General features: G+C 50.5%; 1 protein-coding gene across 2 annotated transcripts in view; it reads left to right on the forward strand.

The window, feature by feature from the left end:
* KDM4C (lysine demethylase 4C) overlaps window positions 1-27,886 on the forward strand; it is a 1,395,856-nt gene that overhangs the window by 816,199 nt on the left and 551,771 nt on the right. The gene's annotated exons all lie outside the window — the stretch shown is intronic.

Here is a 27,886-nt window from a genome sequence, read left to right on the forward strand (position 1 = left end):
ACGTTCACTAGTTAAACACGCCACTGAGGTCTGGGACACAATCTCTTCCCTCACCCCGATGTCATCTTCCTCACAGAAACCTGGCTCAACCATGCCTTTGCACCAGACATCACCACCGACATCCCTGAAGGTTACATGATAACACATCAGGACCAAACCAATAAGCTCTGAGGCGGAATTGCCATAATCTACAGGGATGCCATCTGCTGCACAACATCCCCTGACAACCCAACACCAGTATTGGAACACCTCAACTTCCAACTCCACACAGACATAAAAAGGTCACCATCAGAGGCACCCTTGACTACAGACCACCAGGACCATGCCCCAGCTTCTGCCACACCATCCCGGAACTCATTGCCTCGCAAACAATCGACTCTGAGCACTACATATTCCTAGAGGACCTCAACTTCAACCTTGACGACCTCACCAACGCCAACTCCACTGACCTCCTCGAAAGCTTGAGCAATATCGCCCTCAATCAGCTCATCACTGTCTCTACCCACATTGAAGGACTCGCGCTCAACCCCCTCTTCTCTCCAGCGACAGTCGGGTACATCCACACCACCACATGATAATCTCTGGACCCACATACCCTGACACAGTGCCCCCAGATCCACAGAAGAAACTGGAAAAAGGTATCAGAAGACCAGTGGAACAAGACTCTGCTTCCACCTCGGAGACCCTACACACAACCTTGAAAAGAGCTTCTCTCAGTGGATCACAGAATACTCCCACCCCATCGCCCCCACCAAGATAGCTGAGGTCAAAGACCAAAGCAAAAGAGCAAGTTGGTTCACTGAGGAACTGCACTCCTCCAAATGCAACTGCTGACATCTTGAAAGGAAGTGGCGGATCAGCAAAATAAAAAACAGAAGACCACACTTTCTTCAGGACCGCCTTCAACCAGTACCACTGTCTTCTGAAAGAAACCAAAAAGAATGCACTAGCAGACCGCATAGCACAAATCAAAGCCAGCACAAACTACAGCAAAGAACTCTTTGCTATTGTGAAGGAGTTCACCAATCCCGCAGCCACAGAGAACGGCATCACTCCCTCCCAAGAACTGTGCGACAACCTCGCAGACTACTTCCCCAACAAGATCTCTGCTATCTACGAAAACTTCAAACACCAACCCTCTGCCGCAGACAACATCAACCAGCTCACATGCACAAAAATGAACCCTGAACACCTTCTTACCCACTGGGAAATCCTCTGCACGCAAGACCCTATCTCCATTATGAACTACATGCACTGGGAGCACCCACGGACCCTTGCCCCTACCACGTCTTCAAACTCGGAAGCAAGGCAATTGGTGACAAGCTCAGGAAGGTCCTGAATACCTCCATCACCGCAGCCTCCTACCCGGAGGTCTGGAAACACACTGAAGTGAGACACCTCCTAAAAAAAACTCTGCTGTCCCAACAGAATTAAGGGACTACTGGCCCATCTCTCTGCTCCCATATCCAGCAAACGTCCTTGAGAAAGTGATCAATCAGCATCTCACCCAGCACCTAGAAGACCACAACCTCCTGGACATCTCCCAATCTGGTTTTCAAGCTAACTACAACACCGAGACAGCCCTGATTTCAGTCACTGATGATATCAGAGTCCTCCTGGACCATGGAGAAACAGCAGCCCTCATCCTCAAACCTGTCCACCGTGTTTGACACTGTCTCCCATCACATCCTGATCAACAGACCGCCACATCTGGATTCAAGGAAACGCCCTCAAATGGATCGCCTTATACTTCACCGGCAGAACACAAATGATCAGTCTCCCACTGTTTACCTCTGAGCCCAAGAATAATATCATTTGTGGTGTCCCCCAAAGATCGTCCCTCAGCCCAACCCTCTGTAACACCTATATGATCCAGCCTGGCCGTCACTGTCAGATCACACAAACTCAGCATCATCTCTTACTCCGACGACACAGAGCTCATCCTCTCACTGTCTGAAAAATCTCCCACCGCAGATGCTAACTTGCACAGATGCATGATGAACATATTGGACTGGATGAAGGACACCTGTTTAAATCTCAGCATTAGGGAAACGGAAGTCCTTATCTTTGGAAACAACATCTCACTGTGGACTGACATGGTGGCACACAGAACTTTGCACCCTTGCCCGTCCCCCCCACACCCCCAACAGACCACGTCTACAACCTTGGCATCATCTTGTATTGCAAGCTATCCACTAAGAAACAAAGTGGCGCTGTCTCATCTGCCTGCTTCCACATCCATCGCATGCTCCGGAAGATTTTCAGATGGCTCACAGCAGACACCAGACACCAGAAGGACCGTAACGCAGGCCCTCATTGCCAGCAGACTGGACTACGAAAACAGGCTCTAAGTAGGAATCACAGCACTCCTCCTGAGGAGACTCCTTACAATACACAACTCAGTGGTAAGACTCATGCCGGAAGGACCTACATCACACCCTATCCTAAAAAACTACACTGGGTCCCGATTCAGAAGAGATGCCAGTTGAAGATGCTGACCCCATGCCTACAAAACCCTGCACAGCGAAGGACCAGCATACATGAACAAACGCCTGACCTTCTATCAACCGACCAAACAAATCCAATCAGCTTCCCTGTCTTTTGCAGACACCCCACTGATCCGTTGAGCCAACAGCAGAGGATGCTCCATCTCACACCTGGCTGCCAAGGCTTGGAAGAACCTCCCCTTGCACCTTAGGACCGCACCATCAATCCAGCGATTCAAAACAGAACTAAAGACCTGGATGTAAGAATGATCTGTCCGTCACACAGCAGCATATAGCTCGATTTCGCTCGAGACCTTCATGGGTGATTTGCAGCACTCTATAAATATGTGATTGATTGAAGTGCACTTGCTATCAATTTACTGATCTAATTATCTTTATCTATTTCCCTCGGAATGGAAATCTCACAACTTGAGATCTTAAGGCATTTTTCCTATGCAAGCTTTGTATTGCATGCACAACATCATGTGATTAATGTACTATGGCTTCTTTGTCATGGTTTGTTGGACTTCAACTCCAATCATGAATTAGTCTAGGGAATTATAGAATGCTTTTGTCTGCAAAACAATAAACGTCAAAAGCACACCTTGTTAGGAGGATAATCTAGATATGCTGTAGGATCCATGAGAAACAAACCACCTGTTTAGCACCTCCAGTTATACCTTTTAGTGGGCTGACATACATATCATTTAAAAGCGAATTAGGAATTGTGATTTTTGTTTTTTTAACCTGGCTTTAGAAGCAGCATAATTTTAGCACTCAGCCCATGTCTGTACTCCATTATTTTTAGACGTTCCCTTGCCTACTCTCATTCTGAAACTGGGAGTATTGGCATTGAAGTTAGACCAGATAAGGGTTTGGGACCCCTGTGTTAACTTCCGTTTTGTAAGTGGTTGCTCATTGATATGAGTAGAAACTGAACAAGTTTCTTCCCCCTTAAATGGTGGCAAAGGACGGGAAATGGTAGATTAAAGCTTACTTGAATGACCAGCTCTTCAAAGTACACTTGTACTAATGTATGTTTTTAGTGAAAGCTGTTCGTTAGTTTCTCCATCTGTATGTAATCGTTATTTAAATTATGTTTAAAGCAAGAACTGTAAACAATGACTACACTTTAATATGAGTACTGAGTATAGGATTGACTTGGAGAACATGCCAAACTTACTATTGTCACTCTGAAAAGTGGAGACTATATAGACCCCTAAAATCGTTGTTCACACGAACAGGCTGTCACAACTCATGAATGTCAAACCTACAATCCTGAAACTGGAAAGGCTCACATTGTCATTGAAGGATGCCCCAAAGTAGTAAATGTTAGGGAAATAAATTCTAATTCCACACATCAAAATAGAATATATACTTGATGTAATTTTTGCCTTCCTCATCAGAGTTTTCTTTGAGCAGGATCACATGTATGTTTTATTTTGTACTCATTGCCTTGTATGTGTCTGTTAACATTATGTCCCCGGGCAGGTCTTCATGTGCTCTCCTGCTTCCTTTTCCTGCAAAGTTATGGACTTGTGAAGAAAAAGGGTTCAGTACTACAGTGAGGGATAGGTTCAACTTTGTCATGCCATAGAACATCAAATCAACAGTTCAGTTTCTGAAATACTTTGGTATTTTTATTTTGCAATTTGTGGATATAAAGCAGAGCGAGAGAATAAAACAAAGAAAGACAAGGGATTGTTAAGTGGAGAGATGTGAAATACATGGAGCTGAGACGAAAAATGATGTAAGATGTAACGAGAGAGACCTGCGCTGATAGGAGATGAATGGATGCTGGAAAATTATCTCAAATCAGTCGTATTAAATATGGAGGTGTATGAGGATCAAGAAAGCAGTTGCAGGAGGGATAGGAGCATGTGAAGTGAAATAAGAGCAAGAAAAGTGAGAAAAGGTTAAGAGGTATGGAATTGAAAGTGGAAGAGGGGTGAGAGGTAGGGATGAGTGATGGGGAATGGAATGGAGGAGAGAGGGAAGAGGGCCCAATGTGCAAAAGATCAAAGGGGTGTGATTTCAGAGGGTGATTAATGGGCAGTATGTTAGACACTGCAAGTGGATAGGAAATCGACAGGCAAACAAGAAATGTGCGAGGGTGAAGAGAAATGGGGTAACAATAAGAATGAGAGATCATTTATAAAGAGAGGAGGGAGGGAGAGGGTCCGAGTCAAAGGGAGAAAATGGTGAAGGGAAAAGGACATGATAAAGGGGAAGAGAACGGTGTGAACAGAAAGAGATAAGGGAGAGCAGGAGGCAAGAGATGTGAGATGGTACAGAGAAAGGTGTGATAAATAGAGAAAGCTTGAGAACATGGACATGAGAGCAATTGTAGAGGCATTGGTGGATGTCCCTTGAGTCTGTGTAGGTCAAAAACGCCCTATCACTTCCGCCAAAGTATTAAGTAAACTGATGGCCTGACCACACCTCAGTCCAACAGCTTTGTGACTCTGGGGGTCATTCCGACCCTGGCGGTCCAAGACCGCCAGGGCCGGGGACCACGGAAGCACCGCCAACAGGCTGGCAGTGCTTCCCAGCCCATTCTGACCGCGGCGGTAAAGCTGCGGTCAGAAAAGGGGATCCAGCGGTTTCCCGCCGGATTTCCCCTGCATGGGCTGAATCTCCATGGCGGCGCTGCAAGCAGCGCTGCCATGGAGATTCCGACCCCCTTCCTGCCATCCTGTTTCTGGCGGTTTTTACCGCCAGGAACAGGATGGCGGGAACGGGTGTCGTGGGGCCCCTGGGGGCCCCTGCACTGCCCATGCCACTGGCATGGGCAGTGCAGGGGCCCCTTAACAGGGCCCCATAAAGATTTTCACTGTCTGCTTAGCAGACAGTGAAAATCGCGACGGGTGCAACTGCACCCGTCGCACCCCTGCAACTCCGCCGGCTCCATTCGGAGTAGGCTTCCTTGTTGCAGGGCCTTTCCCGCTGGGCCGGCGGGCGCTCTTTTGGCGGTCGCCCGCCGGCCCAGCGGGAAAGCCAGAATGGCATCCGCAGTCTTCTGACCGCGGAGCGGCCATTTGGCGGTTCCCGCCAGGCGGGCGGCTTCCGCCGCCCGCCAGGGTCAGAATGACCCTCTCTGTCTTTCGTGCACACTCTGGTTGTGTGAACCGAGAGCCAGTTGATCTGTCACCGTCCATTGATTGGCTCTGTGCACATAAGAGTAGATGAAATGGTTGGGGCAGCAATTCTCCAGTTTTTTAGTGCATTACATGTCCTTAGTAGAGGCCAGCGCGCCTGTATCTTCCCATCATTAGCACCTCCTGACAGACAACCTGTCAAGCTCAACCATTGAGGTGAAGCATCTGATAGAGACTTCTAGCTGCATATTCCTTACCTTTGAATTCTTCGAAGGTGTCGAACTGTATCCTAGAGATTTTCATCAACAGTACCCCTGCGTTCCATTAGGAGGCGTCAATCGGCTCAGTCGCCATCCATGCTGGATATGACATTTCAGGTCCTAGGTAGGCACCACCCAGGCACGCTCACTATAGTTCTTTTCTTTCTGCGCCAGCTAAGCGCTGACCAAAAGAGAGCTATCCCTCAGTCAGTTTTTGACTGGCTTTTTTTTTTTTTTTTTTACTTTTTATCATGTATTTTTTTTTTTTTTACTCCTGATGCGTTGATGGATGCCTTTTAGGAAGACAGGATCCAAGCCCTGGGGGTCCTGTCATCGGGCGATGTTTGTGACAGATCCACTCCGCGTGTGCGTTTGATGTTTGGAGCGTTACCACAACCCGAAGTTGTGCTCAAATTGCCAGGCTATTCATCTAAAGGCTTTGAGGGAGCTGTTCTGAAGCTGATACCAGCCCAGAGCTCAAATCTGCATAAGTAGAGATTACAGTTGAGAGGAAGGTCCTGGGATCGGGTGCTGAGTCCGAAGTCATAGCCCCACTACAAGCCTGATGCCGCTGGAACGCTTTTGGGCCCCACAGAGTCAGAGGGGGCCCCTCTCTGGTTCAGTTACGGTGGCTTCAGCCTCGGCTCCAAGGGGCTCCTAGGTATCCTGTCTTGGATTTAGACCGATGCTGGTCTTATCACCTTGACTTTCCCAGACACTAATCCCCACCCTCCCGGTGCCGAGTGCGCCCACGGGCGGCGCCATCTCCATTGTCATCGCCAACATGGAACCGGAAGGGCATTTCATGACACTGACTCCGGCGTCAGCAGAAGCTTTACCTGACTAAGATCCTGAGCTGTTTTCCTATGGGCTAGGCATCTGGGATGAACGGGAGGTATCGCTGGATCCTTTAGAATACCAGCCCCACATAGAAATGGACTGGCATGTAGACGTGGGTGAGTCCAGCTAAATGGATACTTCTCCAGACACTGGCATGCTTTTTCCCCCTACCATAGTTACAGAAGTGGAATCTTCTTATGTTGTTGTGGTGAGGAGGGCAGCCGAGCTCCTGGACCTTTAACTGCCCTTGATGGCTGTCAAGACTGACCTCTTGACTGAGATGCTGCAACTGAGAGCTTCCTCCATAAAACCCTTGCTCCTGTTCACTGATGACCTCACTGACGTCCTGCTGGGTACTTTATCCAAACCCAGGTCAGGGGACAGTTCCTCTCTGCCATCATCTCACACCTGGGGAACTAAGTTTGACGCAGCACCCCACCCCTGAGAGCCTGGCGTTCCAAGCCTCTATCTCCTATGGCGTGCTCCCCTTGATAGGGAATCCAAAATGTTTTTTTCTGCCAGCCGGGCATTGGAGTCAGTGAACGCTGCATGCCTTTTGGGCTGTTCTTGCCACACACTGTGGGATACGGTTGCACAAGTGCTGCCACATATCTCAGAGGCGGCCAGGGCTGTACTCTCTCAGGCGGTTGCCGATGGGAGAGATGTGGCAAAGTTCACAATTTGTTGTTGACTGGACACAACACTCGCTAGGCAGAGTGGTTTCTTCAACAGTGGCCCTGAGGCGCCACGCCTGACTGACAATAACTGGTTTTTCGTGGGATGTCACAGCTTCTTTGATCAACATGCCCTTTGATGACACCCGTCTGTTCGGAGAGAAGACAGACTCTGCGCACTTAAAGGATTCTTGGGCTATGGCCAGGTTCTAGGGCCTCACAGGGTCCTTGTCCTCTCCCCTACACCCCAGCCCTTCAGTCTGCCTTTCACCCCTTTCATGGCCATTGAAGGGGTCTGCAACCATGCCCATTTCTGTCAGCCACTGTGCCCCGTATGCTGCCCAGCTTCTGCATGGCCAAGGGTATGGGACCCACTGACCTCATGAGTCAAGTGGCCAGCTGTCTGGTCAGGATCCTCTTCCCTCGCAGTAGCCTCTAAACCTTCGTAGTCTGACTCACCCCCACCATGAGCCAGTTGACGGCAGGATTCATCATCACCTGCTCTGCTGGAAATTCATTGTGTCAGACAGGTGAATTTTACAAATAGTCCTAAGGGGCTACTACCTCCCCTTTGAGGCTACTCCTCCATCCATGCCACCTTCGTATGTTCGGATGACAGAGGATCATTTGTCTCTTCTCCATGAGGAAGTTAAGTTTCTTGGCTCAGGGAGCCTTAGAGAGCATTCCTGTGCCAGAAGTAGGCTGTGGTTGCTATTCCCACTACTTTCTGGTTCCCAAAAAGGGCAAGGGTTTATGCCCTTTCCTAGACCTTTGGTCCCTCAATCTTTTCCTCAAGAAAGAGAATATCAAGAAGCTCACACTGGCTCACATTCTATCTGTCCTTAAACCCAGGAGACTAGATGGTTGCGTTGGACTTGCAGGATGCTTTTCTGTCCCCCATCCCCTTGCGTAGAGAAATTACCTGTGGTTCACTGTAGGCCACGAGCACTTTCAGTTCACTCCGCTCCCCTTTGGCCTTACCTGCTCCCGTCAGTTGCTCACCAAGGTGATGGTGGAGGTTATAGCTCATCTCCAGACATCAGGGGTTTCAGTCTTCCCCTACCTCGCCGACTAGCTGCTGAAGACACTCAACCCAGGCTGTCATCTCCCAACTTCAGACTACGGCGGACTTCCTGCATTTACTGGGGTTCACTATAAACGTGCTGAAATTACAGCTGACTCCCTCTCAGATGTTCCCTTTCATCTGAGCTGTTCTCCTGCAACAGATCTGCAGTGGTGGTTAACTAACCGCGATTGGGCCAGAGGAAGATCCTTTTCCCTTTCCCCCACCAGACTTAACCGCATTGACAGATGCGTCACTTCTGGGATGAGTTGGCCATCTGGGAGAGGTGAAGAGGCTTCAGGTCTCCGGCAGAAACGGGCCTTCACATCAACTTGTTGGAGCACGGTGTGATCTGACTGGCATTGAAAGCCTTTCTCTATCAAGGGAAAGATGGTGCAGGTGTTCATGGACAACACCACAGTCATGTGGTACTGCAACAAGCAGGGCGGGATGGGGTCGTGGAGCCTTTGTCCAGAGTCTCTGCACCTCCAGACATGACTGGAACAGCAGGGCATTTCCTTGGTGATTCAACATCGGGTGGGCTCTCTGCATACCACAATGGACAAACTCCACAGGAAATACCCAGAGGAACACAAATGGTGTCTCCATCCAAAGGTGGCACCAAGTTCTCTTTCAGTAGTGGGGAAGAGCCTTGGTTAGATCTGTTCACCTCTGCCAAGAACGCCCAATGCCAGCAGTCTTGGAGTTTCCAAGGTGGCAATTGCTTAGAGACATTTTCATCTTGAGTGGACTTCAGGCCTCCTGTATGCCTTTCCAGCCATTCCACACCAACCGAGAGTTGTCAAGAAGATCAGGAATGACCGGGCCCAATTAAGCCTTTCGGCGCCGGACGGGGCATGAAGATTATGGTACCTGAGCTGCTGAGCATGTCCATCGAACCTCTGATCAGACTGAACCTTTGGAAGGATCTTTTGTCTCAGCAGCAGGGGAAGGTTCTGCACCCAGACCTGTCCACTCTCTACCTACTTGCATGGAGATTGAGCGTCGGCAGTTGACACCCTTTGACCTTCTTCCCGAAGTTGTAACATCAGCCAGGCGTCCCTCCACCAAAACATTATACGCCTGTCATTGGAAGAAATTTGTGGTATGGTGCACGGACGAGTCTGTTGACTCCCTTTCTGCCCCTCTCTGAAGTTCTTTTGTTTATCCTTTGCTTTACCAACAGGGCTCTGCTCTGGGCACCCTAAAGTTATTTTTGTCTATTTCTGCTTATTTGAGGTTGCCTGATCAACCTTTAAGTCTCCTACTTTACATAGGTTCCTCAAAGGTCTCACACATCTTTTTCCGTCATCCCCATTTGTTATGCCCCAGTGGGATCTGAATTTGATTCTCACCTTTCTGATGTGCACTCCTTTCGATCCTCTCTGCAATTGTCCTCTCATGCTTCTCACTTTGAAAAATAGCCATCCTTGTGGCCATTGCTTCTGCCCTCAGGGTGAGTGAGCTGTAGGAATTGTCATCAACGCCACCCTACCTTTCTATCTATCCCGCAAAAGAGGTGCTTGGCGCTAGGACCTCCTTCCTGCCAAAAGCGGTCACGCCCTTTTATGTAGGCCAGTCCATCACCATGACTACTTTTTACGCACCCCTATGTCTTTCTAAGGAAGAATAGAGACTCCACCGCCAGGATCCTAAAAGAGTATTGGCGTTCTACCTTGATCGTTCAAAAGAGTCCCTGATAGATAACCAACTTTTTGTGGGGTATGTAGATGAGAAGAATTGTTGGGCTGTGCTTAAGCGGACCATCTCTTGATGGGTCGTACTCTGCATTAGGATCTGCTACGCACTGGCCAAAAAGCAACCCCCCCCAATGGTTTGCATGCTGTATCCGAGCTAAAGCTGTGAACACTGTGTTGGCACGAGGAGTAGCATTCCTTGAGAGATAGTACCTTGAGAGATGGTACACTCCGGAGCTCAGAAACTCCAAAAAAGACTGCCACAGATTTGAGAAACACTGGCACGTAACCAAGGAACTCCTCTAACAGAGCCGCCTTCAAGGCAGCCCTCAACAACTACCACCAGTATCAAGGCAACAAAAAAAGCAGGAACTCTGTAACCCAGTAGCCACAGAGACCACCATCCACCCATCCCAGGAACTCTATGGACCCCTTCCAACTCAAACTAGGAGCTAGCACTATTAGCTCGGAACTAATGTGCATCCTTAACACGTCCATCTCCATGGCAACCTTCCCGGACGACTTGAAGCACGTAGAGATCTCCATGCTCCCCTTCCCAGCCAAGGTGCTGGAGAAACCCATCAACCAACAGCTTACCAACTGCCTCGAATGAAGCCATCTTCTCGACACCTCCCAGTAAGGATTCCGGGCCAACCACAGCATGGAGAATGCACTGATCGGCGCCACAGACGACATCAGGACCCTCGTCGATTGAGGTGAGTTGGTAGCTCTGATCGCTCTTGACTGCTCAGCAGCATTTGATACAGTCTCCCACCACACACTCCTCAACAGCCTCCACAACATAGGCATTCAACAAAATGCCCTTAAGTGGGTTGCATCTTTGCTCTCAGGCCACATGCGGAGCAACTGCCTTCCTCCCTTCACTTTTACACCGAAGAACATCACCTGCGGCGAACCCCAGGTTTCCTCCTTCAGCTCAATCCTGTTCAACATCTACATGACCCCTTCGCAGACATCTTCATATCATACAGACCCAATGTAGTCTTCTACACTGACGAAACTCAACTAATCCTCTCACTCACGAAGACCTCCACAGCGCCAAAGCCAACTTCCACAATGCCATGACCAACTTAGCAACATGGATGAAAAACAGCTGCTTCAAGCTAAACCCAGACAAAACGGAAGTCCTGCTCTTTGGGATGAACACCTCTGTAGGAAAGTGCCCTTGTTGGCATAGTACCCTCCTTCCCCCTTTTGTTTGCCTGATATTGATGCCAACTTTGACAGAGTGTGTGCTAGGATCCTCCTAACCAGACCCCAGCACCAGTGTTCTTCCTCAAAACCTGTGCCATTGTTTCCACAATAAGTACACATTGGCACACAGTTAAGTCCCTTGTAAAAGGTACCCATGGTACCAAGGGCTCTGTGGCCAAGGAAGGTCTCAAAGGACTGCAGCTTGATTATGCCACCCCGGGGAGCCCATCACAAAGCACATGCACACTGCCAATGCAACTTGTGTGTGCTGGTGGGAAGAAATAGACAAAGTTGACATGGCATCCCTCTCAGGGTGCTATGCCCACAAACCACTGCCTGTGGCATTGGTAAGTCACTCCTCTGGCAGGCCTTACAGCCCTAAGGCAGGGTGCACTAAACCACAGGCTACGGCATAGCTGCATGAGCAATATGCCCCTACAGTGTCTCAGTCCATTCTTAGACATTGTAAGTGCAGTGTGGCCATATTGAATGTATGGTCTGGGAGTTTGTTATTACCTCCATAATGGCTTCACTGAATATTGGGAAGTATGGTGTCAAAGTTCTCAGCACAATAAACCCACACTGATGCCAGTGTTGGATTTATTGACCAATGCACCAAGAGGGCATCTTAAAGATGTCCCCTGTATTTTACCCAATCCTTCAGTGCAGCACTGACTGGTCTGTGCCTGCCTGCCACTAAGAGATGAGTTTCTGACCACATGGGGTGAGAACCTTTGTGCTCTCAGTGGCCAGAAATAAAGCCTGCACTGGGTGGAGGTGCTTCACACCTCCCCACTGCAGGAACTGTATCACCTGGTGGTGAGCCTCAGAAACTCAGGCCTCTTGTTACAGTGCCCCAGGGCACTCCAGCCATTGGAGATGCCCTTCCCCCATACAAAGACTTACTTTTGGCGACAATTTCGATGGGAAACTTAGGAAAAACAAGGAGGAGTGACCACCTCAGCTGGGACAACCCGTAAGGTGTCCAGAGCTGCGGCGACCACCTCCTTGCAAAATCCTCCATCTTAGTTTGGGGGACAGGGACGAATAGGGTTAGGTTTGTGTCCCCCTCCCCAAAGGGAGTGGACACAGGAAGGGTGTAGCCACCCTCAGGGACAGTAGCCATTGACTACTGCCCTCTGATCCCTGTAAAGCCCCTAAATCCAGGATTAAGAGTCCCTCTGAACCCAGTTCATCAGATTCTTGGGGAACTCACAAGACGGATGAAGGACTGCTAAGCTGAAACTCCAGCAGAGAGGATGGAAGACGAAAACTGACTTGACCCCAGCCCTTCCGACCAGTCTCCAGCTTCAAAAAGCAGTGCAAAAGTAAGCGACACATCCTGCGGGTCCAGCGTCCTCTGAGAAGCCTTCAGAGGACTGCCTGCATCACAGAGCACCAAGAACCCCTGTGGACAGCCGCCCTGTCCAAGAAGAAACTCCATCTCAGGACTCCAGATCCTGCCCACTCTGCACCCACAGCCCGAGTCCAGGCGGCCCAACTGACTGGAGCTGGTCCCCAGGGAATTCTGAGCAAGTGTCTACCCTGGGTTGACCCCTTGCTGTTCATCATAATGGTGCCTACAGCCTGAATCTGGAGGACCCCCCTAACCTCAACCGCACCGGACAAAGATTCCTGATGCCAAAAGGTACCCCTGCACCCGCAGCCCCCTTGACTTTGGGAACCCGACAATCGGTGCAGCTACATCCAGCAGACGCCCCCCTGCCCTCCTTATCCAGCCCTTTGACTTCACCTGCAGTATCTTTGTGGCCCCTGGGGTCCCCTTATAGGAAAGTATTGGGAGCCCGATGTTGTGTTTGCACCCTGCACCCGGCTGCCGCTGAGGGTGTATGTTTGGTGCTGACCTGTGGCCTCCCCCAGTGCTCCTCTAAACCCCCCAGGTCTGCCCTCCTAAGACGTGGGTACTTACCTGTCAGTAGGCCTGATTCCGAGTGCCCCCGGTTTCCATTGAAACCCATGTTAAATTTGCATCATCTTTGACCTCTGCACTCGGCCGGCCCGTGTTGCTCGTGGTGGGTGTTTGGGTTTAGCGTGAACACCAACCTGCGGACTAACCCCCGGAGACTGTAAGTCTTGTACTTACTTTCCAATCGTACTAACTTTTCTTCCCCACCAGGAACTGTTTCTGAAAAATTGCACTGTCAACTTTTAAAAACGATTATTGGCATTCATTAAAAATGTTTATAACTTGCCAATTCCAATCAAAGTGGTATTGATACGTATGTTAAATGCTTATTTATTTATGAGTCTTCTGGTTCTAGAAATAAATTAACAAAAGATATTTTGCTGCATTAAAAAAGATTTGTCTGGAGTTGGTCATTGAGTGTGTGCTTCTCGTTTTGACTCCGTGTGTGTGTACAACAAATGCTTTACATACCCACTGATAAGCCTAACTGCTCAACCACACTACCGCAAGCAAGAGCATTAGTTGTCTCTACTTTAGCCTCTGTTAAGCCTTTGGGGAATCCTGGACTCTGTGCACACTATACCTAATTTTAATATAGTATATACAGAGCCAGCTTCCTGCAACCTCCATATGGGACCACAGCTGGTGGCCAGCAGAACTTGGACCATCACACTCTCCAGCAGACCACGCACAAAACCTCAGCATCATCCTCGACCATCAACTATCCATGAATCCACAAGTGAACTCAGTTGCCTCCTCCTGCTTGTACATCCTCTGTGTGCTCTGCCGAATCTTCAAATGGATTTTTACCAACACCAGATGTCAGTCATTCCCTGGTCACAAGCAACTGTGACTATGGCAATGTTTTCTATGCCAGAGTATCCTCCCATCTGCTTAAAAGACTCCAAACTCCACAGAACAGTGCGGCCAGACTCATCCTCAACTTCCCCAAGTGCTCAAGCATCAACCCACACCTCAGGAATCTACACTGTCTCCCTCACCAGAAGAAATGCCAATTCAAACTCCCACACTCACATAAAAGGTTCTCCACAACTTGGGGCTGTCCTACATTAGCCATCGACTGAGCTTCTACGTCCCAGCATGACAACTACACTTCGCCTCGCACACCCTCTGCACCCATTGGAGCCGCATCGGAGGCCACTCCTTCTCCTACACAGCAACCAAGTACTTGAACAGCCTGCCCTTCCAACTCCGAACAGCTCCCCTGCTGGAGAACTTCAGAAGGAGACTCAAGGCATGGCTTTCCGACAGACACAGCACCCAGATACCCTTAGGGGGATATTGCTGTGCTTTGCAAATGCTATGATTCACATTGACATCTGTCAGATTGCAAAGTGGTAATCTCTGCACACAATACCCAAACACTACTGCCTGGGAAGTCTGGTCATTAGGGACAGACACTTTGCATGTTCAGTCCTGCCGGGCTTTCTTGTTTGAGCTTGTTTTGCAGACCCATCTCCTCGGATGGTATTGCTTTGGTATCTATTCAAAGGTAAGGAATCTGCAGCTAGCAGTCTCTATCAGATGTACAAGTTACTTACCTTCTGTAACGCCTTATCTGGTAGAGACTATGGTCCTCATTACAACAATGGCGGTAAACCCCGCTTACCGCCGTGCAGAAGACTGCCAACACACCACTGCGGTGGCGGAATTCCGCTACAGTTATTACAACTCACAGCCCGGAATCTGCCAAAATCCAGACACCCACACAAGTCCGCCACACCAAAGGTCAGTGATAAACTGGCGATAGCAAAACCTCCACCATCATGCCAACAGGAATACGCCCACACTATCATGACCCACTAATCCACGTGGCGGTCTTTCAACCTCCGTCCTCAAAATACACACACACTTAGAAAACACAACCACATTGGACAATTCAAAATACACACACCTGATACACATACACACAGCAATCCCACACACCCGAAACAATATAAAACACACACCCACATCACCCACAAACCCTTACGACCAAAATTGAGAAATAAGCCCAGAGAGAGACACCACCAGAAACAACACGAGCATCCACAGGCACGCAACACCATCACACACACACCATCCCCGCACCTCAGACAACACACACAAACACATCCCCTCACACATCACAACCGACACCACCTCACACATCACCCACACCACATCATGGCACATCAACGACACCCCAGGTTCTCTGAGGAGGAGCTCAGGGTCATGGTGGAGGAAATCGTCCTAGTAGAGCCACAGCTATTCGGATCACAGGTGCAGCACACCTCCATTGCTAGGAAGATGGAGCTATGGCGCAGAATCGTAGACAGGGTCAACGCAGTGGGACAGCATCCAAGAACATGGGATGACATCAGGAAGAGGTGGAACGACCTACGGGGGAAGGTGTGTTCCGTCGTCTCCAGACACCAGATTGCAGTACAGAGGATTGGCGGCGGACCCCCACCTCCTCCCCCACAACTAACAACATGGGAGGAGCAAGTCTTGGCTATACTGCATCCTGAGGGCCTCGCAGGAGTAGCAGGAGGAATGGACTCTGGAAAGTCAGATCTTAACTATTACATCCCCCACCCTACCTGCATGCCACCACATACCCCACCCTCACCCCATCACTCCCAACACCTCACATATACCCCACTATCACAACCCACCCATCCCAAAACCAAGCCCTGCATGCAACACCAAAGCATGGACACCCATCACCAAAGCATGTCCACTACAGATACCCACACAGACCCCAAACCAGTTATCACACAAGGTCCTAGACAAGAATGCAAGCACTGGCATACAGGGTCACCCACCCATTGCACACGATGGCACACACAGATGCAATAATCATGTCTTTACACCCCTACAGGACCCCTACCCAACGTCACCGGACAGGAGGTTCCAGACATGTCCACTCACCCCACAGAAGAGGCCCACAGTGATGACAACAGCTCTGTCCAACTGGATCAAGAGTGACCAGCCCGGCCCATCTGGGACCTCGGGACAGTCGGTTCCCCTGACACTGGCACATGCCACCACAGAGCCTCCCCTCTCAGGAAACACCAGCACAGCACCCACCCAGCGGGCCCATCCCTCTGTCCCACCACCACCACCCCAAGAAAATCAGGGACCTGGGGGCAACGGCAGTGGGCACACAGTTCAGGGGACAGAGGCACAGGAAAACAGGGGAACTGGGAGGACTGCTGTGCGACAGGGGAAGGACAGGCACAGGGAACCCACTCTCCACGAGGCCCTCTCCAACATCATGGGAGCGTACCATCATTCCTAGGAGATGATGGCAACGGGACTGGCCAAGTTTCAGGAGACCCTGCGGCTGCAGGAAGAACACTATCTGGGGATCAGGGAGGAACTCAAGTCCATCAACACCACCCTGGTCACCATTGTAGGGGTGCTGAAGGACTTTAATACCAGGAGGGACACTGTGGCACAACAAGGGGCCCCCGACACTAGCCTGGATGTTGAACAGACCACCACCTCCGCCGGCGCTAGTGGACAGGAGGCACCGCCACAGGACCACGACACCAGTACCCCACCCCCTGCAGATGGAGAACCACCCCGCAAACGGTTCCTGAGATCCAGGACAAAGACAGAGAATAATGCCACGACCCCCACCAGGAAATGAGACCCCCCTGAATGTCATCCTTCTGTCCCACTTTGTCACTCTGTCCATCCATCAACTGCCCTAGCTCCACTTCAAATGCCCCTTTGGGCAATGCACCTGTGAAACAAATAGACTGGACTCTGCCATGGACATTCCTCCACCATCACCCTTGACCATTTTACAACCCCCTCCACTTATTTGCACAAAAATAAACACTCTTGAATCACAAAAAAATCTGGAGTCAGTCTGTGCTTTCACAAATGTGTTTTTGCAATAACTATAGAATATAGCAATGTCAATTGTATTGTCAACATACCAATGTAACACAGCTCTAGTCCATGAGGTAAGATTGCAGAGGTCACACAGTGGGACCCACATCTGTGAAATGGAAAGGCAAAGTGACAAGTCAGGGTCCATACACTGGTTGAAACTGACCGACTCATGCTAGCTCAAACAATATTATGAGATGCATGAGGCAGTAACATCTTCTCACTGGAAGTATTGCTGGACAACGTTGTTTCTGTTGTCAATATCCTCTCCTTCTGCCTCCTCTTCTTCACTGTCCACAGGCTCCACAGCTGCCACAAGACCTCCAGCTGGACCATCCTCCTGCAGAAAAGGCACCTGTCGCAAAGCCAGGTTGTGCAGCATACAGCAGGCCACGATGATGTGGCACGCCTTCTTTGGTGAGTAGTAGAGAGAACCATCTGTCAAATGGAGGCACCCGAACCTGGCATTCAGGAGGCTGAAGGTCCTTTCAATCACTCTCCTAGTTCGCCCATGTACCTCATTGTAGCGTTCCTCTGCCCTTGTCCTGGGATTTCCCATTGGGGTCAGTACCCATGATGGGTTGGGGTACCCAGAGTCACCTGCAAATGTTGAGGGACAACTGTTAGACACACACTAACCCTTAGGGACAACCCCAGACCCAGACAACTATTCGAAGGATATAGGGTCCTTGTCCTCACCTATTAGCTACTCACAGTGCCTCTGGAGTTGCCCCATCACATAAGGGATGCTGCTATTCCTCAGAATGTAAGCGTCATGCACTGATCCAGGAAACTTGGCATTCACATGGGAGATGTACTGGTCGGCCAAACACACCATCTGCACATTCATAGAATGGTAGCTCTTCTGGTTTCTGTACACCTGTTCACTCATGCGGGGGGTTCCAAGGCCACGTGTCCCATCAATGTCACCTGTGATGTTGGGGAGAAGTCACCTTTCACTGTAGGCAAATCCTCCACCTGAGGGAACACGATGTAGCTGCACATGTGTTTCAGCAGGGCAGACAACACTCTGGACAACACGTTTGAGAACATAGGCTGGGACATCCCTGATGCAATGGCCACTGTAGTTTGAAAAGACCCACTTGCCAGGAAATGGAGTACTGAGAGGACCTGCACTAGAGGGGGGATCCCTGTGGGATGGCGGATTGCTGACATCAGGTCTGGCTCCAACTGGGCACACAGTTCATGGGTTGTTGCACGATCAAGTCTGTAGGTGACTATTACGTGTCTCTTTTCCATTGTCGAAAGGTCCACCAGCGGGCTGTACACCGGAGGATGCTGATATCTTATCACCTGCCCCAGCGGACGTGCCCTACGGACGAGAACAGCGAGCAGAGAGTCAGCCAACACTGAGGTATTACAAAAATTTAATTTGCACACATTTGTTAATCCGCAATGTGCCTATCACTGTGTGTATGCAAGGCCTAGATAGGTGTGACGCAGTTATTATTAATGCCATGTGGCCCCATGAAATGGTGGCTGCCTGACCTGTAAGGTGGGACAAGGGGATATGAGGTAACTGCGTTGGCGTTGTACACTGTTGCTGTAGGCGGTCGAAGACCGCAGCGCAATCCTGCATTGGTTAACATTGGACCCTATGGGTCCCAGGAGCCAATGACGATGTACGCCGGCGGTGATGGTACGCACCGCCGTGGACGTAACCGCCATTTTCTGTCTGTTCATTCACTTGATACCTGACCTTCGACAGTAGAGGACCTACACTGCAAGTGCTGCTGTGACCTCAGTTTGGAAGCGACAATGGCTCATGTGTCTGGGGAAAGGGCCCCTGCCTTCACTTTGGAGAAGTTAGTGGATGGGTCCTCCCCCAGTACACACTACTCTACAGTCTTCCAGACAAACAGGTGAGTAAACTGTGAGCATGCTGTATGAGCAATGCCTGTTTGGAGTGGTGTGAAAGAAGATAGGGGGGGGGGGACTGAGCCCTGCATGAGGGGACGGTGAGTGTATGTGTGTCAGGGCAGGGCTGGGAATGTGGGCCAATGAATGTGACGGTCCGGACGGTTAAAGATTTTCCTTTTCCCCTGTACTATTCCTGTAGGTCAGCGCCCACCAGAAGAAGGATATTTGGCGTGCCATCGCCAAGGACGCCCGGACCCTAGGGGTCCACCACAGACGGAGCACCCACTGCCGGAAAAGATGGGAGGACATTCGCCGCTGGAGTAAGAAGACGGCGGAGGCCCAGCTGGGGATGGCCTCCCGTTGCACCATGACCCCCCTGATGTACCGGATCCTGGCGGTGGCATATCCGGAGTTGGATGGGCGCTTGAGGGCATCACAGCAGCCACAAGAGGGTGAGTACAGTCACATTCATCTGACTGCGCGCATTACGAGGTGTCTGGGTGGGGGAGGTGGGCAGTGGGTTACTTTAGGCCAGGGCGAGCTTTGTAGGCAAGGTCCTTTTGTGAGGCAGGCTATGTGGCACCCCAACCCCACCAGTGGTAAGAGCCATCTACACCTAGTCAGGCTCCTGTGACTTCCATGTGTGCAGCAATCGGGCATAGGCCTTGTACCCCATGGCCCTGTGAATAATCTAGGAACCCTAAGTGCATGGTGTAGTGCAGAGGGCTGCTGTGTCTGTAGTGTCCGCCAACGGTAGTGGTATTGCATGCACTGAACATGTCTTTCTTCTGTCCCCCCCCCTCCCCCTATTTGTGGTCTCCCTGTTCTTGTGTGCAATAGCATCATCAGGCGGAGGAGGAGTGGCACTGGAGCAGGTGGGAGCTGCATCCCACTTGGCCCTGGAGGGCGAGACAACGGAGTCAGAAGCCACCAGTGGGAAGGAGGGCGAGGGGAGCTCCACGGCGGGGACAGGAGGTGACCGCAGCAACAGCGACTCCTCCTCTGATGGGAGCTCCATTGCAGTGGCGGGCCCCTCTGTGCCCACTGCATCAACAGGTACAGCCGCCACCCCCCCTACCAGCACCGCCCTCCCAGCAGCCCCTCAGTGTGTGTCCCGTGGCCGCTCACCCAGGAGGGTGGGCATCTCCTTCGCCCCAGGCACCTCAGGCCCTGCCCCAGTCAGCCCTGCTGCCCTCAGTGAGGAGGCTATTGACCTCCTGAGATCCCTCACTGTTGGGCAATCAACCATTCTGAATGCCTTCCAGGGTGTCGAGAGGCATTTGCAACAAACAAATGCATACCTGGAGGGTATTCATTCTGGCTTGGCAGCCCAACAGAGAGCATTTCAGGCTCTGGCTTCAGCACTGATGGCAGCCATTGTCCCTGTGTCCAGCCTCCCCCCTCCAACCTCCTCCACCCAGACCCAATCCCCTGTACCTCAGCCTATCCCAAGCACACCATCAGACCAGCATGCACACACCTCAACACACAAGGGTGGCTCAGGCAAACATAAGCACCACACATCTCGCAGTCACTCACACAAGCATCATACACATGCAGACATACCAACATCCACTCCCCCCCCCACTGTGTCCCCCTCCTCCACGTCCTCCTCCTCCCTCCCTGTCTCGTCTCCACTCACACCTGCATGCACTACATCCTCAGCCACTACCTCCATCACCAGAATGCCCATCACCACACACCGCTCATGTGCACTCACCACCCCCACTACCATTCACACATCCCCTGTGTCCTCTCCCTGTGTGTCTGTGAGCCCTTCTCCCAAAGTACACAAACGCAGGCACACACCCACCCAACAGCCATCCACCTCACAACAGCCTCCAGCCCATGCACCTTCACCCAAATTCAGCAAACGTACACGTCCTACAACCACTGCCTCTTCCTCCACTCCCAAACCCCCTCCATCAGCCCGTCCCAGTGTGTCTAAAAAAAACAAAAAATCCTGGCTAATATTGACCTCTTCCTTACACCTCCCCCCGTCCTTCCCCAAGGGCCAGGCTTTCCAGGTCCCAACCCAGCACCTCAGCCACCACATCACCAGGCACAGTGGTGCCAGCAACTGCGGGCTATTGGAGTGCGCCAACCAACAGGGCTGCCAGTGTGCAACGGAGCGAGGGCAAGGACATTCCGCCACCTGCAAAAGTCAAAAGTTGCCCACATCCCGGAGGGAGAAGCATAAAACAGCTGGCACCAAGGGCTCAGGGAAAACGAAGGGGGATGGTGGCAAGACAGCTGCGCCACCATCCAAGTTGGGGAAGGGACAGAAAATAAAGGGCAGGTCAGGAGAGGGTATGGTGGCACCGACAATTGGACCAGTGTCACACCTTCAGTCCACGCCGACGCCAACCTGTACAGCGGAGAAGACCGCCACCAGCACCGCTGTCATTGAGGCCGCCACCAGCACCGCAGTCACTGAGGCCGCTGCCAGCACTGCCACCACAGAGGCTGCTGCCAGCACTGATGCCACAGAGGCCGCCACCAGCACCGCCGCCACAGAGGCCTCCAGCAACGATGCCACAGAGGCCGCTGCCAGCACTGCCGCGAATGACCCAGCCGCAAGCACCACCAGCAGCCCCGCGACATCCTGAGCCAGTGGCACTACTGCAGACATGGCTGCCATCCCCAGTGGTCAGTCGTCCGAGGTTGGTGGTCAGTTCCAGGAGCCTGGGCAGCTTCCATGATGCACGCTTTTCTGTGGAGAAAGGCATCCACTACCTCTCTCCTTGGCAGGATGAAGCACTCTGGGCACAAAGCCCCCTCCAGAACCAGTGGAGAAAGGCATCCACGACCTGAGTCCTTGGCAGGATGAAGCACTCTGGGCACAAAGCCCCCTCCAGAACCAGTGGAGAAAGACATCCACTACCTGAGTCCTTGGCAGGATGAAGCACTCTGGGCACAAAGCCCCTTCCAGAACCAGTGGAGAAAGGCATCCACCTGAAAGACTGTGGCTTTGCACTCCCCAGGATAAAGCAGTGGGCAACCCACCCACTGGAAAGACTTGAGAGACTGTGGCGTTGCACTCCCCAGGATAAAGCAGTGGGCAACCCACCCACTGGAAAGACTTGAGAGACTGTGGCTTTGCAATCCCCAGGATAAAGCAGTGGGCAACCCACCCTCTGGAGAGACTTGAGAGACTGTGGCTTTGCACTCCCCAGGATTGAGCAGTGGGCAACCCACCCACTGGAGAGACTTGAGAGACTGTGACTTTGCACTCCCCAGGATAAAGCAGTGGGCAAACCACCCACTGGAAAGACTTGAGAGACTCTGGCTTTGCACTCCCCAGGATACATCAATGGGCATGGAGCCCCCTTGTGGAGCAGTGGCATCATGCATTCATCTGGCTGAGGTACCCCCCACTCCCCCCGAGGTGTCTGGTGTGGGCCACGCCCATTCATTTTGGGCCCAGTGGCCCACGGACAATAGTTGGTGCACTACCCGGACTTGTGTATTTGTTGTACATAATTGTATATACTGTATTTGGATTTTTGAGTACTGGATTTTTATTGATTACAATTGTTCAAATAATTTCCTTTTGTCCTTGCGTTATTGAAGGGGGGCTGAGGGGGTGTATATGTAATGTTGCTGCATTTATTTGTGTGTATGGTGTGAGGGTGGGGGTGTTGCGTGTGTGCCACTCTCTTTTCCCTCCCCTGTGTTGTAGGTGCAGTACTCACCGTGGTCGTCGCCGCCGTCTTTGGTGCTCCTGATAGAGGAGCAGGAAGACTATCGCAGGGAGTATCTGGAGTTCTGGCTTCATGGCGTCCTGGTTCCTCGTGGGGTGTGGTGAGGTGAGTGTTTTCCCTTCCAAGTCCTGTTTCCGCCGTGTTTTTGATCGTGTTGGTTCCGCCCCGGAAAAGGTGGCGGATTGCCGTGTTGTGATAGGGTGGGCGGTACATTGTCTTCCACCTATCTGTTGGCAGTGACCGCCGCGCTGTTTGTTTGTACCACCGTAGCGGTCAGAGTGTTAAAGTGGCTGTCTATGTGCGGTTTCCGCCATGGTCGTGATTAAATCTTTTTTCCCGCCGGCCTGTTGGCGGTCTTACCACCGCTTTAACACCGACCACCTATATCTGAGGGCCTATATCTAGTTGCAGATTTCTTACCAACCCACCCATCCTGCCGCTCTGGAAACTGATTTCTAGGGGCAAGGCCTCCCCTCTGAGGGTGTTAACTTTGATGCACCGGTAGTCAGTGTTGTTCATAGCTCTGCTTTTCTCGGGTGGAAGTAGTGAAAAAACTGGTGTCAGCGTGCCTGGGTGTGGCCCCTATATAGGACCCACAATGTCATATCCGTCGCGGACGATGGCATTGACGGATGCTGATTAATGTCACCTAACAGTGCCAAGTTATACTGCTAACGAAAATCTTCTCGATCCAGTTTGATGCCTGGGGAGAAATTAAAAGTAAGGAATCTGCAGCTAGATATAGTCTCTGCCAGATAAAGCGTTACCAAAGGTAAGTAACTGGTGTAGGAAGCAGGCCTAGTGTGTGGTGGGTATTTACACCCTATACCAGGTCCAGGTATCCCCTATTAGTGTAGTGTATGCAGTGTCTAGAAGCCAGGCTCTCTAGAGGTAGCTGTGGATAAGTAGCCAAGGCTTATCTAGGAAACATGCAAAGCTCATGCAATACCACTGTAGTCACCCAGCACTTACTCACATGAAAGAAAATACTCAGTGTTACAAAAATAAAGGTACTTTATTTTAGTGACACAGTTACCAAAAAGTCCAGCTCTGAGAATTGCAAACCCCTTGTATAAAATGTATTTGTTTTTTTCTAATTTTAAAGGTCACATGTTTTGGGCCTCTCTTTGGAGTCCTTCCACATGGAAAGAGAGGAGCATCATGACTCACTTGAAGCCCCTGCCCACACTCAACAAATTTAATAATAACTTAATATCCTCTGCACATTAGCATATATACTATATATCACTTGCCTGTGTACTGTTATAGCAAAATACTCCTTGAAATAAAAAAAAACTGTATTTCACAGGCACTCGAAAAAATGGAAAACACTTCAGTTGTCCTGATAAAATATGTTTATTCGTCATAATGATAGCCCACAGACCTTTCTGCAGTGCTTTTCCAAAGTGAGGGCTCTAGGATTATAAATTAATAGAGGACCAGACTATGAAGCAGGGTTTTCTAAATTATGAGCTAATAAAGGCAAATTATGCAGCATATACTTGGACAACATTATAGTGATCCAATTAAGCTACAAACATTTGTTTGCTGAAATCTAAAAATTAATTGGCAAGTGAGGGAAGTTCTATAAACACCTCAGTCACAGAATCTCATAATTTCACTTGCTCTGACAAAACTCCATTGTTTCATCAACAATATATTCATGAAAGGTAAACAAAACCTAAACATTCTAATTCCGATCAATGCCCATTGCTTACTGAATCTTGAAGAGAACAGCTGGGACAATGTCTCCTATATACAGGCAATATGTTTTTAACAATGTAAAGGGGGCTGTAGGAACCTGGCCTGGTGTGTGATGGGTACCCAAGGAACTTACACCTTATACCAGGTCCAGGTTTCCCTTCTTAGTGAAGGGGAGGCAGTGTCTAGAAGGCAAGCTCTCTAGTGGTAGCTGTGGATGAGCAGCTGCGGCTTATCCAGGAGACATGCAAAGCTCATGCAGTACCACTGTAGTTACACAGCACTAAAATAGTCAGTTGTACAAAAATAAAGGTACTTTTATTTTTGGGACACAATACTGCAAAGTACTAGAAGGGCAACCCTCCAATAGGTGGTAAGTTACACACTAGCTATGTACACTAGTAATCAGCAATAGGCATAATAAGCAATAGAAAACAGTGCAAAAACAGTAGACAATAGTGACCCTAGGGGGTGCCCAAACCATATACTAAAAAAATGGAATCCGAATGCAGGACCCCCACCTAGGTAAGTGGAGTGTGTGGAGGGGAGCTGGGGAACTAGGAAACCCCAAAGGTAAGTACCACAGTGCCCCCCCAGTGACCAGGAAGAAAGGAGTAAGTTACTGGATTTTCCCCAGACCACCCAAAAGGGCTAAAAAGAACATAATTCAACACCCACACAAGATTGCAGGAAACCCGCGGTGGATTCCTGAAGTGAAGACTTGTGGAAGAAGGGGACCGAGAACAGAAGTCGCAGGAGTGTCTCCGGTGGTGGCAGAAGCCACTACCCACCTGTCTGTGGTTGCAGGTTGTGGGTCGACGGTAGGACAAAGGCAGTCAGCAATGCAGCCCTGGAGCCGGAGAAGAGTTCCTGGAGGATGCAGTCAATGTCCCATGCTGGATGGAAGATTACGGTCGGTCAGTGGCATGGAAAAGCCACCAACAAGCCTTGGCAAAGGCAGAAGTCACGATGAAGCAGAAGTGGAGCTTCCGGGGACCAGCAAGGTCCAGGAAGACTCAACCAACAGGGGAAGTTCTGGGGGTACCCTCAGCAAGGCAGAGAGTCCACAGAAGAAAAGGCAGCCCCCATAGGAGACTCACTGGAAAAGGAACCAGGAGTCGCAGAGGAGCTCATGCAGCACAACTGAAGGGTCCTACGCTGCAGGAGAAGCACACAGAGGGCTGTGATTTGCAGGGAAGAGTGCTGATGGCTAGGGATACAGGGAGACTGAAGATCACTTGGAGGAGATGCAAACAAGCCTTTGTTGCTGCAAAAGATGTAGTGCACAGGGTCTCTGTCCTGCGTGGGAAGGAAAGGACTTACTTTCACCAAAGCTGGCAGAAAGGACCAAGGGGACCACTCCAGACCACCACCCATGATGCAGGATCCTCCCAGCTCAGGATGAGAGGAGATCCACTCAGCCGTTCATTGTTGCAGTTGGTGCCTTCAGATGAAGGGGGGTGACTCCTTCACTCAAAGGGAGATTCCTTCTTCCTTTTAATGCAGACTGAAGACTTACCATCCTCAGAGGATGCACAGCCAGGGAAATGTTGCAGAAGCTGGAAGGAGCAGTGGAAACAATGTTGCAAGAAGAGTCTTTATCGTGGATGCAGATTGTCGGTTCCTGGAGGGTCCAGTCTTAGTTCAGTGGCCAGAGGTTGAAGTAGAGGTTGCAGAGGAGTCCTGCTGGAATCTTGCAAACCACATCTGAGGACCAACCCAAGAGGGAGACCCTAAATAGCGCTGAATGGAGGATTGTCACTTAGCCAGGTGACCACCTAGCAGGAGGGGACTCTGACGTCACCTGCCTGACCTGGCCACTCAGATACTCCCAGAGGCCTATGCCCACCTTGGATTCGAGATGGGAGAATCAAGGGACCCTTTGGAGGATCTCTGGGCACCACCCCTGGGGTGGTGATGCACAGGGGAGTGGTCACTCCCCTTTCCCTTTCCATTGTCCAGTTTTGTGCCGAGCAGAGACTTGGGGTCCCTGAACAGGTGCAGACTGGTTTATGCAAGGAGTGCACCAAATGTGCTTGTCAAAGCATACCAGTGGCTTGGGGAGGCTACCCTCCCAAGCCATGCAACACCTATTTCCAAAGGGAGGGGGAGTTACCCCCCTCTCCCAAAGGAAACCCTTTGTTCTGCCTTCCTACGCTTGAGCTGATTAAGCAGCAGGAGGGCAAAACCTGTCTGAATGGTGGCAGCAGCTTGGGCTGCCCGAAAAACCCCAGACGGCTGGTAGGAGCAATGCTGGGGGGTCCTATAAGGAGCCCCCATAGTGCGTGGAATCATACTTACAATACTGGCAACAATATTGGGATATAATTCTAACATGTTTGATACTAAACATGCCTAGGTTCTGAGTTACCATTATGTAGCTGGACATAGGTAGTGACCTATGTCCAGTACACGCGTAAAATGGCGTCCCTGCACTCAAGAAGTCCATGAAAATGGATCTGGACTTTATGGTGCATCTCTGCTCATGCAGGGGTGCCCTCACATGTAGGTACCTGCACGCTGCCCTCTGGGCTAGGAAGGCCCACCTTAGGGGTGACCTGCAGTGACCTGGTGCAGTGACCTGTAGTGAAAAAGGGTTCATGCACCCTTTCACACAGGCTGCTATTGCAGGCCTGCAGATATTCTTTGCATGGACTCCCCAAAGGTGGCATAATATATGCTGCAGCCCACGGGGAACTCCTGGTGCCCCAGTTACCTGGGTACCATATACCAGGGACTTACAAGGGGAACCAGTATGCCAAATGTGGGGTGTGTGTGGTCCAAGCAACCAAATTTAAAGGGAGAGAGCACAGTCACTGGGGTCCTGGTTAACAGGATCCCAGTAAGCACAGTCAAGCACACTAACAACAGGCACAAAGTGGGGGTTATCATCGCATAAAGAGGGTACTTTCCTCCACCTAGTCCGATAGGACCTGGGAAGGATAAGAGCTGCCACTTCTCACCTTCTCCCCTGCAGCACCTGCCTCCTCCACTCTTTCCACAGGCCCTGGAGCTTTGTCATTCTGGCGACTGCGGAGAAGGAGATACTGGCTGAGCTCAAAGCAGACCTATCGATATGTAGCACTGGAATGGGAATGGGAAGGAGCTGGGCTTGAGGGAATGCAAGTTGGCTTGAGGAGGTAAATACATGTTTGTGCATGTCTGTTTGATGGTGGTAGTGTGTTTGACAGTGTGTATGTGATGATGGTTCCCTGCCACATCCTGGCCTTGACTTGAATGTGTTGGCCAATTCGTGTCCTCTGGTGGTAATAATTGCCAGGCCACCTCAACATGTAAAGTGGCACTGTCGATTGTGCCTTATTTTTGTTTTAAACCGTGATAAAAAATAAACAGATTTTAATTTAATTTAATTTAGTTAACTAATTGTGGCACCATATGTTAATCTCATGGCTGCTTTGATTTTTGTTTTAGTAGCATAAGTGTTGCGAGTTATT

This window comes from Pleurodeles waltl, chromosome 1_1 (genome assembly GCF_031143425.1).
Source record: "Pleurodeles waltl isolate 20211129_DDA chromosome 1_1, aPleWal1.hap1.20221129, whole genome shotgun sequence".
Classification (NCBI taxonomy): domain Eukaryota; kingdom Metazoa; phylum Chordata; class Amphibia; order Caudata; family Salamandridae; genus Pleurodeles; species Pleurodeles waltl.